The following is a 13,290-nucleotide window of genomic DNA, read 5'->3' as shown; positions in this document are numbered from 1 at the left end:
TCTTGATGTCATCTTTGAAGTTGCAGCAATAGAGTCTTTCTCTTCCCACGCAGTCTAGCATTTCTAGCTTTCTTTTGAAATACCTACATGTAGAAATATTATAAAATATTTTTAAAACATTAACTACAAAAATTGTTTTATTTATTAGAATAAAATCGTGTGGAAACTCTATTGAACTTAAGCTGCAAGCCCTCCCTTCTTGACGAGCCTGAGGGTGAGGGAGTGAAAGCCATGCTGGAGTACCTTAAGATCATCGGATCAATACAAAAATATAACACCTTGAGAGAGGTCCCACGAAAGACAAAAACTTGAAAAACAAGAAAAGACAAAAGTGGGTTAAAAATTAAAAAAAAAAGGAACAGGGATTGAAAAAAATCTCTTGGTCGATTGAAATTTACATTTTATATGGTTCCTTTCTTCTTAATGCCGTACAACTGTTCAACATCTTATCAACAAGATGCAAAACGAAAACATCTAGCAAAACACTTGATAAAACTGAACTATTGCTAATACTAATACCATTCCCATTATCTAATTGGACGACTAGCTATTTTCTCCAATTAACTGCGAACACTAACGATTACATTTAACGCCATTAGACATCTCGAACTGGTGTCTTGCTAGGATTAATCTCTTATAAAAACTTTGCATGAGTAGAGGCGATTATAATTAAGAATAAAGAAGGAATTAAATAAAGAATTACCCGTACGTATAGCAGATTCCGTTTTGAATTTTTAAATAGCTTGTCGTGGGCTTCTCTTTCTGGACTTTCATTTTTATCTTCTTCAGCCAGCGGCGATGGCACGTTGAATGCACCAGTTCCCAGTGGATCACTTGATGTTAAGCAACCGTGTGGTTGGTGTTGGGATGGGTGACCATTTGGGTAATCGCGAGCTGCTGACTTTTCCCGGCCTCACTCAGGTTGGGTGAGGTTGATTTTAGGAGGCTGGTGGCTTGTCGCCGAACGGACCAAAGCCCAGTTACTCAAGAGCTTAGGGGTTATACTGTGACAGCTGACAGCAGTTATACTTGCAGTTACGTTAAAGCTATATTGAACAGAAAATGTATTAAACATAATATTGTGTTTAATAGAGCTTTACTGTCATTTAAATATGTACCTTCTTCGCCTTCTGTGCTTCAATTCTTTCTGAAGTCTGAACTTTCATTTTTAAAATCTTCTAATTCTCCTCCAAGTTCTTCTGAATGTTCTTCTTCTTCTGAATCTTGTTCTTCTTCGAACAGTGCTGTTAGAACCTGAATGCACCAGTTCCCAGTGGATCACTTGATGTTAAGCAACCGTGTGGTTGGTGTTGGGATGGGTGACCATTTGGGTAATCGCGAGCGGCTGACTTTTCCCGGCCTCACTCATGCAGGCTGGGTGAGGTTGATTTTAGGAGGCTGGTGGCTTGTTGCCGAACGGACCAAACCCCCGTTACTCAAGAGCTTAGGAGTTATACTGTGACAGCAGTTATACTTGCAGTTACGTTAAAGCTATATTGAACATAAAATGTATTAAACATAATATTGTGTTTAATAGAGCTTTACTGTCATTTAAATACGTACCTTCTTCGCCTTCTGTGCTTCGATTCCTTCTGAAGTCTGAACTTTCATTTTTCTCATTTTTAAAATCTTCTAATTCTCCTCCAAGTTCTTCTGAAACCTTCTTCTTCTTCTTCTTCTTCTTCTTCTTCTTCTTCTTCTTCTTCTTCTTCTTCTTCTTCTTCTTCTTCTTCTGAATCTTGTTCTTCTTCGAACAGAGCTGTTAGAAATGTCTTGTTCCTTCCGCAGATGTTCACGAATACATTTTATGTATATTCCAACATTGGCAAAGTTTTGTGCTTTCACTTCGGACAGAATCAATGGCTCTTCTTTTCTAATAAACAAGTTTATTGATTCTTCTAACAGATCTAACAGTTCGTTTTTATTTTTATTTTTTATCCATTCACCTTGAGAACTTCAGTAATTTTGTTGGAATTGTTCATATATTTTTAAATATCTTCTTCAGGCCTAGGACTTACAGTTCCTATTTTGCCAGTCAGAAGTATTTTTAAATGATCTACAAAGTCTGCAACTGGTTTAAAACAAAATGAATAAAGATAGGCATGCACCTTAGAACAAGTTAGAAAAGCTAACTTATTCACTACTTTATGAGGGCATCTTTAATTTACTATTCACCAGGGTAAACCTGCCTAATTTTGGGGGTATACCTATCTTTGATTTACCACCTACTGTTTGACAACATTTTTGTATGTACGTAGTTAGTAACCATGTACCTAAGTATCAGCAGCTAAGTTAGGTTATTGTTATTGGCTAAATTGTTCCTTCATTTATTTATTCAGCCACAGGAAGGTGCTTGATTCTCTAATAAACAAGTTTATTGATTCTTCTAACAGATCTAACAGTTCGTTTTTATTTTTATTTTTTATCCATTCACCTTGAGAATTTCAGTAATTTTGTTGGAATTGTTCATATTTTTTTTTTATATCTTCTTCAGGCCTAGGACTTACAGTTCCTATTTTGCCAGTCAGAAGTATTTTTAAATGATCTACAAAGTCTGCAACTGGTTTAAAACAAAATGAATAAAGATAGGCATGCACCTTAGAACAAGTTAGAAAAGCTAACTTGTTCACTACTTTATGAGGGCATCTTTAATTTACTATTCACCAGGGTAAACCTGCCTAATTTTGGGGGTATACGGGTATACCTATCTTTGATTTACCACCTACTGTTTGACAACATTTTTGTATGTCAGCAACTTAGTTAGGTTATTTTTACTGGCAAAATTGTGTCTTCATTAATTTCGTCAGGCACAGGAAGGTGCTTGATTTTTCTAAATATCTGAGGAACATACTCTCAATACTTACCTTAGAACTCACTTCGTTTGACTATTCTTCATCTGTAGAGAGTGTAGAGCTCCAGCAGCTCCACAGAGTCCATAACTCCACATACTAGTAGAAATTATGATCCGTGTATTACAAAGCTGTAATAATAGCATAGGAACATACAGTATACCATTCTTCATACGTAGATAGGAGAGATATTAGATTGTAATGTAAAAGCAATCATCATGGTATGCGGCTCGTGAGGACAGTTCTTCATTATTTTGGCATCTTGGCCAGGATCACAAAGTTGAAATTTAAGCTTAGTTTAGCTCTTTCTTCTTCTTCTTCTTCTTCTTCTTTGATTTAGTCATTAGGTCTTCTGATTGGTTGATTACAAACTTTTCAGCACAAGAGAAGCTTAAGCCATGGTATGCGGCTCGTGAGGACAGTTCTTCATTATTTTGGCATCTTCGTCAGCATCTTTTATGGCCAGGATCACAAAGTTGAAATTTATACTTAGTTTAGCTCTTTCTTCTTCTTCTTCTTCTTCTTCTTCTTTGATTTAGTCATCAAGTCTTCTGATTGGTTGATTTCAAACTTCAGCACAAGAGAAGCTTAAGCGAATCTTAAGCTCAATATTGTTAGTAATTCTGTGATATTCTCCAACAATGTGAACATGCTCTCAGGAATCTGAGATTTTCCCTAATAGAATCACGACACGATTTTTTCCTAGTGAATTTATACACGACGGACGCGATTTTTTCCTAGTGAATTTATACACGACGGACACGATTTTTTTCCGAAAGAGAAGTGGGAACGGGCTCTAAGCGGCAGGCTATATCCAACAATGTGAACATGCTCTCAGGAATCTGAGATTTTCCCTAATAGAATCACGACACGATTTTTTCCTAGTGAATTTATACACGACACGATTTTTTTTCCGAAAGAGAAGTGGGAACGGGCTCTAAGCGGCAGGGTATGTTTTTCTCACCAAACCTTGGGCCGCCTCTCCGATGTTTTATATTTCTAAATTGTCCATGATGTGAATTACTCGTGGTCTGTCCAGTCTTCTGCTGGAACCTTAGAGTCATACGGTCCTCTTGACGGAATTGTACGGGGTGTTCTCAATCGAGAAGAGCTTTTCCCTGAGTTTCATATACTCAGTCAGCTGGAAATGGGTACATTAAAAAAATATCTAACCTTAATTTGTTAAGAGCACCATTTTTATCAACTCCATACAAAAAAAAAAAAAAAAAAAAAAAAAAAAAAAAAAAAAAAAAAAAAAAAAAGTGTTAAGAGTCCAAAATATTTGAAAGAATATCTTACTGTCGCTTAAGATGTACACAAGTGTACCAAATTTCAAGACAATCGGTCCAGTAAAAGTGACTCAAAAACTAGTCACAAGGTTTGACCCATAAGTTCAATCCCAGCCGAGGCATGGAATTTTGTCCTCAACATTGTTTGAGTTTCATGTTGTCTCAGTGGCATAGCGCCTTTACTGCCCTACTTGAAGGAGAATCCAAAGTTAAATGACATTGCTGATGATTTAGCAGGATGGACTGGAAACTGGAAGGTAATCTTATTAGTAAGAGAGGTTTTCTGTTTGTTTGTTTGTTTTTTTTTTTTTTTTTTTTTTTTTTTTTTGAAGAGAACCATTTTTGCAGTATTGATGTGATGGAAACTGCCGAGACTGCGGATTATACTGGTTTGAGATCTGACTTGGCTTAGAGTATTGGATTCATTTGCAATTGCATAATACAATTATGTATATTATTTCATTTATTTACGATTGTTGTTGTTGTTGTTGTTGTTGTTGTTGTTGTTGTTGTTGTTGTTGTTGTTGTTTTTGTTTTTCTGCCGCTGCTGCTGCTGCTACTACTACCTACAACTACTATAATTATTATTACTAAGATTGCGTTTTTTGTTATTGTTGCTACTACTATACGTATTATTGCTAGTTGTTGTTATTGCTACTATAGAAGTTGTCCTGGTAATCGGTGTACCGTGTCCAAAATATGAAATAGAAAGAAATATTAAGTACCCTGATGGAATATGAAAAGAAGATGTTCAGAAATGCTGAAGGTATGTGAAACTACGATTTGGATCTTTATTTTTTCTTCTTATCCTTCTTTGTCGTCTTCTTCTTCTCCTCCTTTTTCGTCTTCTTCTTCTTTTTCTTACGAATCTCGTATTTTCACATTTTTTATGGAGTATTTCTTTTCTGTGATTTTTTTTTATTTTTTTTAAGAGAACCATTTTTGCAGTATTGATGTGATGGAAACTGCCGAGACTGAGGATTATACTGGTTTGGGATCTGATTTGGCATAGAGTATGGGATTCACTTGCAATTGCATAATACAATTATGTACATTATTTCATTTATTTACATTTTTTTGTTGTTAACCATGCAGCAATCGATCCATCAATGTCCTTATTTATGGAGGTGTGTCATAGTAGTCATTGGTTAGTATTGGGATGGCTGCATTTCGATTTTCTAATCTGAACATCTCGGAATTCCATAAAAGGCTAATCAGTAAAAGTCCAAACGGGAGGAAACAAATTCAAGTCCTCAAGAAACTATTTAGGAACCCAAATTAGAGAGTCCGAACTTTCTAATGATATAAAACAAAATATGAGAGATGTCACTGAAATCAGTTAATAGGCTCACGAAAGAATTGATTCCTCTCAGGAATTAAGGTAGGTGGTCCAATGGCTAAAACGACTTTAAATTAAGTGAAGAAAGATTAGACTTGATATCCTCTTTGCTGAGAGAAGTTGAAAATTTGAAGATCCTGTTATTTATGGTCATGCGATCCAAACCGGATATGAATTGGTGAACTTAATTAATTGATTGCAGAATTGATGCAACTGATAATGCCAAAATCAAGTAACCTTGTATGTGTGCGGAATTGCAGATCAAAAGAAAAAAGAAAAAAAAAATCGGGCAAAAATTGATAAAATAGAAGAAAAAAAAATAGTCAGACAAAAAATGATAAAAATTCGTTGAGGGGATAAACTATAAGGAATCAAATTGACGAATGGGGTGATATTCGTAATTGCAATGACATTTCAAATGTTGAACTCGGAATTTAGAATGTCACGAAAGCAGGGGTAATAAGGAGGAGGGGGGGTGATAAGAGGAGGGAAATTTAAAAAAATAAGAAAAAAAAACTAGTGATAATGTGGGAATGTAACGGACAAATTATATAAAAGTAGATAAAGTAGTCGGTATGGAGAATCTTGTTTTGAAATTCATGGAAAATTTGTACGAGTTGTCTGTAAACAGTCCCTCAATGGGGGCCTCCCGAGGCCCTTTGGTGATTGCAAATAGGCGTTGCTTATGCTAGAGACTCACTATCAGGTAGATCTGACAGGTATACGTCTGTCAGGTCTACCTGATACAGGATGAGCACACACCACACACTATCAGGTAGACCTGATCAGTTGTACGTTGTACCTTTTGGTCATTAGGTCTTCCTGATAGTGAGTGGCTGGCCTTACATTCCCAGGAAAATCTAGAAAATGGCTACCTCTATCTTAGGTAGGTCTACAGTTCTACAGGTACACTCTACAATGTCTTGTAAGTGAAGAGTAGTTCGTGTACTCACCAAGTACCGAATTGGTGCGAAAGGCATCACATCCACTAATGAAACGAGTTCCAAGTTCGACTAGATTCGTATAAGCATAACTCATACCTTACACCTAAGCCTCGGAGTGGGCTTTCTGTGTATGTCCAAGTTTGACTAATTTCCCTCTAGTTCGTCTGCGGTCAAATCACAGTTTGTCAGTTTATTTGTTCCACAATAACCCTTAAACGGGCTTGTCCATTTGTTTTATCTGTGTAAAACTTTCAATCATCTGATAGGAACACCTGACCAAAGTGAAAAACAATCAAATAAGAAAGAGGGAAGTCTATAGTACAAATCGCAATGATTAAGATTTCAATAAAAATTACCCACACCTTACCAGTTGACTTAGAAATATCGCTGGAACGGTAGATAGTGAGGGAGGGAAAGAGAACTGCCCTACTTGAAGGAGAATCCAAAGTTAAATGACATTGCTGATGATTTAGTAGGATGGACTGGAAACTGGAAGGTAATCTTATTAGTAAGAGAGGCTTTCTGTTTGTTTGTTTGTTTGTTTGTCTGTCTGTAAGAGGTTGTCGTCTAAACGGTAAGTCGTATTAGAAACTTGAAATTTTGTACACAGGTTCATATTTTTATGGCGGTGGTTATAGGCTAGGTTAAAGTTTCCTAAAACCAGCCGTTCGCGAGTTATTCAAGAAATTCGAAATTTTTGGCCGAAAACTGAGCGATGAAAAGCTCGCGGGTATCCCGCTAGTGGGAAATAAATAAAATTACTCTTCTACGACTTTCAATACTGTCGGACTCTCAAATCAAATTTGCTCAACGTGCAAAGTTATGCACGTATGAAAAATTAGATAGTTATAGGTAGTGAATGATCAAGAATAGAATACACAAACTAATAGTGAAAAGCATGAAAGTCATTGGAGAGAAACTTGAAATTTTGTACACAGGTTCATATTTTTATGGCGGTGGTTATAGGCTAGGTTAAAATTTCCTAAAGCCAGCCGTTCGCGACTTATTCAAGAAATTCGAAATTTTTGGCCGAAAAATGAGCGATGAAAAGCTCGCGGGTGTCCCGCTAGTAGGAAATAAATAAAATTACTCTTCTACGACTTTCAATACTTTCGGACTCTCAAATCAAATTTGCTCAACGTGCAAAGTTATGCACGTATGAAAAATTAGATAGTTATAGTGAATGATCAAGAATAGAATACACAAACTAATATGTAGATGAAGCCTTGTAGATAGTGAAAAGCATGAAAGTCACAGGTATACGTCTGTCAGGTCTACCTGATACAGGATGAGCACACACCACACACTATCAGGTAGACCTGATCAGTTGTACGTTGTACCTGTTGGTCAGGTCTTCCTGATAGTGAGTGGCTGGCCTTACATTCCCAGGAAAATCTAGAAAATGGCTACCTCTATCTTAGGTAGGTCTACAGCTACACTCTACAATGTCTTGTAAGTGAAGAGTAGTTCGTGTACTCACCAAGTACCGAATTGGTGCGAAAGGCATCACATCCACTAATGAAACGAGTTCCAAGTTCGACTAGATTCGTATAAGCATAAGCATAACTCATACCTTACACTTAAGCCTCGGAGTGGGCTTTCTGTGTATGTCTAAGTTTGACTAATTTTTCTCTAGTTCGTCTGATGCGGTCAAATCACAGTTTGTCAGTTTATTTGGTCCACAATAACCCTTAAATGGGCTTGTCCATTTGTTTTATCTGTTTAAAACTATCAATCATCTGATAGAAAGTGAAAAATATCAAATAAGAAAGAGGGAAGTCTATAGTACAAATCGCAATGATTGAGATTTCAATAAAAATTACCCACACCTTACCAGTTGACTTAGAAATATCACTGGAACGGTAGATAGTGAGGGAGAGAGAAGAGAGAGAGAGAGAGAGAGGAATTGAGTGTGTGAGAGTAAGAGAAGGAAAGTGAGTGAGAGAGGGTAGAGAGAGAGAGAAAGGGAGAGAGCAATAAATTATATGGAAACCCAAGAAGGGATCCTAAATGTTCTAATTAATTACAGTGTGGAGAAAAAGGTTTGATTAAAAAGGAGAAAGACGAGAGTACAGGGTGTTTCAGAAAGGAAGGTTTGATAGAGGTACATATTTGTAACGATCCTAAATGTTCTAATTAATTACAGTGTGGAGAAAAAGGTTTGATTAAAAAGGAGAAAGACGAGAGTACAGGGTGTTTCAGAAAGGGAGGTTTGATAGAGGTACATATTTGTAACTCCCAAGGTCTTATCATCCCGAAAGCGAAGAGATAAGACAGACAGTATAGGAGAAAGCCAGCCGCTAGCGCTTACAAGGCAGGCGCTCTAACCTCCAAGCTGATAGGCTGTCTAAGAAAAGCTTTATAAGTTCGAGATTCTAGACGCCCATACATCTCCAAAACCCTTCAGGTTGCTTAACCTCATGGAAACCTCCACGAAAACTTTCAGTCTCTAACCATAAGCATATTTCCCTGTACACAAAAAGCTCAAAGTGGCTAAGGTGTAAGGCAACCCTAACCTTGAGGGAAAATGCTGTTCGAATACGAACCTACACAGAGCCATCCCTCTCCAGAAAGCTCAACGTTGCTTACCCTCCGTGTTTCGGAGACTCTGACCTGGTGGGGTCACCCCGTATCTGATAAGTTAGGAAGGGGTGCATTGTTACTCGACGTAAGAGGATCCTATGATACAGTGTGATAGTGTATGGGGGTTTTTAGTCCCTTTCCTTTATTATTACAATAGTAATAAAAAGGTATAAGGGACGGACTATTGTATTCGCTTCGGTGTCTGTCACTCGCTCGCTCGGCGCTCGCTCGTCGTCGGTCTGTCGTCGGTCTGTCTGTCCCCATAGAAGGACTTATCCAAACCTGGTCGACCTATAATCAATTAAAGGTCTTTTTACCAGGAACACGAAAATGGTGGTGCAAATTTTGTTCCAGAAAACCATAAAGCCCAAAAATCCAAAAAAACTGGTTTTTGGGGGATTTTTTCACATTTTCTCACACAAATGAGCTCTGATCTCGAAATTTGTCGCGACGACCTATGAACTCAAAGCGAGAAAGTTTTAGATAACACTTCAGTCGATCATTTAAGACCGGTTTTAGCGTTACCTATGTTAAGCTACGCCGAGGAGGCCAATAAATGGATGGGTGACTTGCACACTATATTTGGGAATAAAGGGAGAACGGGCTCTAGTCTTGATTTTAAATCATTACATGAAAGTAAAATTAAAAAATCAAATCAAGAATAATAAAGAACTCGAATAAAAAAAATTAGGTAGGATACATAGGTACTTCTTTAACCACGATCGAATAAACTACGGGCTAAAAATTCCCGGAGGGGACGGACCCCAGCTTGTTGATTAATGAGAAACACCCCCCCGCCCTCACCTCTCTGTGGAATGCAACAGGTTTACCTCTGCAGATTTATACAGGGTGGGTCAAAGGTGAAGTGTATCACCCAGGTTTCGGGTGTTTCGGTGGGGTTGCTCAAGAGGTGTGGTTAAGCCTTCCGAATGGTGAGTCCCAATTAACCGCATTCGTAAGGTAGAATAGAATATACCCCATTTATCCTGCTCTAATGAGTCCGAAAAACCTCTTTACACCAACAAGCTAAGCAGTGATTAAGGTGGTGATGTGTTATGGTTAAGAAAATCCCCTTAGTTAGCAGAAGGGTGTGGGTTCTATTCCCCAGAGGGGTTGTGTTTTTTTTCAAAATTTTTTTTTTTTTTTTTTGATAATTTTGATAAGACGACTTTGAACCTCTGCTGTGGATCCAAAAGCTAGGACAGAAAGTTTCAAATAATATGCATAGGTTAAAAAAGTCCCTTATAACATTTTTCGCCATATTGGTACAACACCCTGTAGGTGTGAGATTTGTACAAACTATGCTCAAAGCCTGAAGGTATTTACCAGAAGATTAGTACGCTTTTGTGAGAGATCCCTTTATCTGGGGTTGCTAGACAGGGTCCCTCAAAAGAAACAAGTGTTACCGTGACCATTTCAAAATTGGCGTTCTTGTGTTTGTTTCAGCATAACTCTCGATTGGTTTGTCCGATTTTGACGAAATTTGGCGAACATGTTACTTACATAATGGACTTTCATTCATTCTTTCTAGCAGTTTTCAAATTTTCTAGCAGTGTACGGTAATTGGGGAGGATCAATCTGGCAACACTGGTGGCCAAGTCATAACGTACTTTACGTACTTCTATATACGTTATGGTCAAGTCAAGTGCTGGTGGGGGTGGGCTTAGCGGATATATCATTATCAGTTAAACACTGGTGGCCAAGTCATAACGTACTTCTATATACGTTATGGTCAAGTCAAGTGCTGGTGGGGGTGGGCTTAGCGGATATATCATTTAATCATTATCAGTTATCGTAATATCGTTATCAAATCAGTAGTTCTGTAATAGTAATAGTTATTGTGTTGTCATGGATTGCATTTCTGGATTACACACATACCCGTTGATTTCTGGATTATACGCACAGGGAATGAGGTTAATGTAATGTAAATTAAAAATACCTTAACTTAAAATGATAAACTGGATAATTAATGTGAGTTTATTTTTTGTCCTCTGTATTCTTGTAAGAGCTATTTGTCTTCTGATTCAGTTGAAACAAGAAGCACACTCACTGAATCAAACAGCAACACACACCAACAAACTGAAAACACTCATCATTCTTGGATCTGGTGGACACTCAACGGAAATGTTGCGTCTTGTTAAAACACTCAACCCGGAAATATTTAAACCTAAAATGTACATTTTGGCATCTTCAGACAGCAAAAGCAAGGAAAAATTACTGGAGATGGAAAACCATTTGGGAAGACAGACACGGTATGAGACCTATGACATTCCTCGTAGCCGTAAAGTTCACCAATCCTATATCACATCTATATTTACAACACTGTTTTCCTTTATCTATTGTGTACCACTTATGTTAAAGATCAGACCAGATATTATTCTATGTAATGGGCCTGGTACTTGTATACCAATTTGTTTGATTGCATTTGTTATGAGAGTACTGTTCATTTCAAATTGTGTTCTAGTGTTTGTTGAAAGTACATGTAGAGTCAAGACTTTGTCCTTGAGTGGAATTATTTTATATTATTTTGCAGACATATTTCTGGTACATTGGGAAGAACTAAGTAAAAAATACAACAGAGCTAAATATATTGGTAGGTTTTAATGTACCTAAGTCTGTGGTGAGATTTAGGTCACATTAATTCATAACTTTTAGGGGGATCAATTTTTTCCATATGAAGTTGTGGCCACAACCAGCTGCAACTTAAAAAATCTTAAATGAGAACTCCCCTACTTGTGATACATCATAATTATTATAGGTCTTGTAAAACATAGTACATTGATGCAAGTTTGAGCTTGATCCTACGGAGTTTTGGCCTATTAAATTTTTCATTGTTCATCCACAAATCTTAAATTCTCTTGTCCGGGATAGATTTGGCCGAATGTCAATTATGGTTATGGACATATTGGTAAGGAAAGTCAGTTTGAAATCATCCTTTAAACTGGTTTGGTCCATTGTAGCTGCTAAAAAAAAAGCTGTCCTTTTTGGTGATCCAAGTTATGTGCCTAAAAGATGGTCCTCCAGAGTAGAGGAACCAAATCTAATGTTTTGAGGATGTACTGCAGACATAGAGATACCATTGGCTTTCATTACAGCCCAATTTTAGGTCAAAGTAAAGAAATTATAGAGCTAATGCTATGGTTGATTTTTTAGGTTGACATTCTTGAGAAATAGGAGTTAAAGGGCACCAGTAGGTGGCTAGGATTTGTGAAATGACTGGAAGTGAAGGGGTAATACCAAACAGAACATAGGACACTAATATGGTCTCTAAAGGGGCGCAAATTGACCAAACAATTTTTGTATATACAGTAGCGCTCAGAAGTATTTTGACCATTCATTTTTTCCAAATTTCTTCCATATTGATGAAAAATCACAATCTGCCTTATAGCCAGCTTATAATACACCTAAAGACATTTTATTGACGTGTGTCGAAATTTGGAACACTTCCACTTAAAGGTGGCGTTCCGATCCTAGCTGCCGGGTCGCGCGACCGAACTGCCTGGTCGCGCCATAAAGGTGGCGTTCCGATCCTACCGGCCGGGTCGCGCGACTTCCATTACAAACTTCCAGTCGAACAAATTATTACAAAAATAGTATTTTAAATCACATGAAAACCTCACTACCAGGCGACCACACTGCCCTCAGAGCGACTGGGCAGCGCGACCCAAATAGAGCTGCCGGGTCACGCGACCCGGCAGCTTGGTTCGGAAAGCACTTCATAAAGGTGGATTTCCACCAACGCGATTTTTGCCGATTTTTGCCGCGCGACAGCGCTTAGTGGAAACGTGTCGCGCGACCATGTGACTTCAATCCGATAAAAGTCGGTCCGGATCAAAGGAATGTCGCGTAGCAATGCCAGTGGAAACGTGTCGCGCGACTCTTCATTTTAGTTTGTTTTTTATTATGAGTGGGCGTGCTTTAATTTTAATAAAATTTTATTTTTTTTTATATAATTTTTATCACCCTATATCACGTTGAATACACAGCTTAAAAAAAAAAATAAATTAAAATATTTTTTAATTGCAAGTGGAAACAGGTCACGTCGCGCGACGTTTGTCGGGGAGTGCTTTAATTTTTAACAGGTCACGTTGCGCGACAAATGGTGCAAGTGAAAACAGGTCACGTCGCGCGATTTTGTCGCACGACAGAGGTCGCGTTGGTGGAAATCCACCTTAAGACTAAAATTCGTATCCGTCTTTATCCAACCGCAGCTGTATCCGTATAAATAAATTAAAATATTTTTCAATTGCAAGTGGAAACAGGTCACGTCGCGCGACAAACGTCGC

The sequence above is a fragment of the Diaphorina citri genome, unplaced genomic scaffold (genome assembly GCF_000475195.1).
Source record: "Diaphorina citri unplaced genomic scaffold, Diaci psyllid genome assembly version 1.1 scaffold444, whole genome shotgun sequence".
In the NCBI taxonomy this organism is placed as follows: Eukaryota; Metazoa; Arthropoda; class Insecta; order Hemiptera; family Psyllidae; genus Diaphorina; species Diaphorina citri.
The sequence above is the reverse complement of the archived record's forward strand: the minus strand, read 5'-3'. Positions refer to the sequence as shown.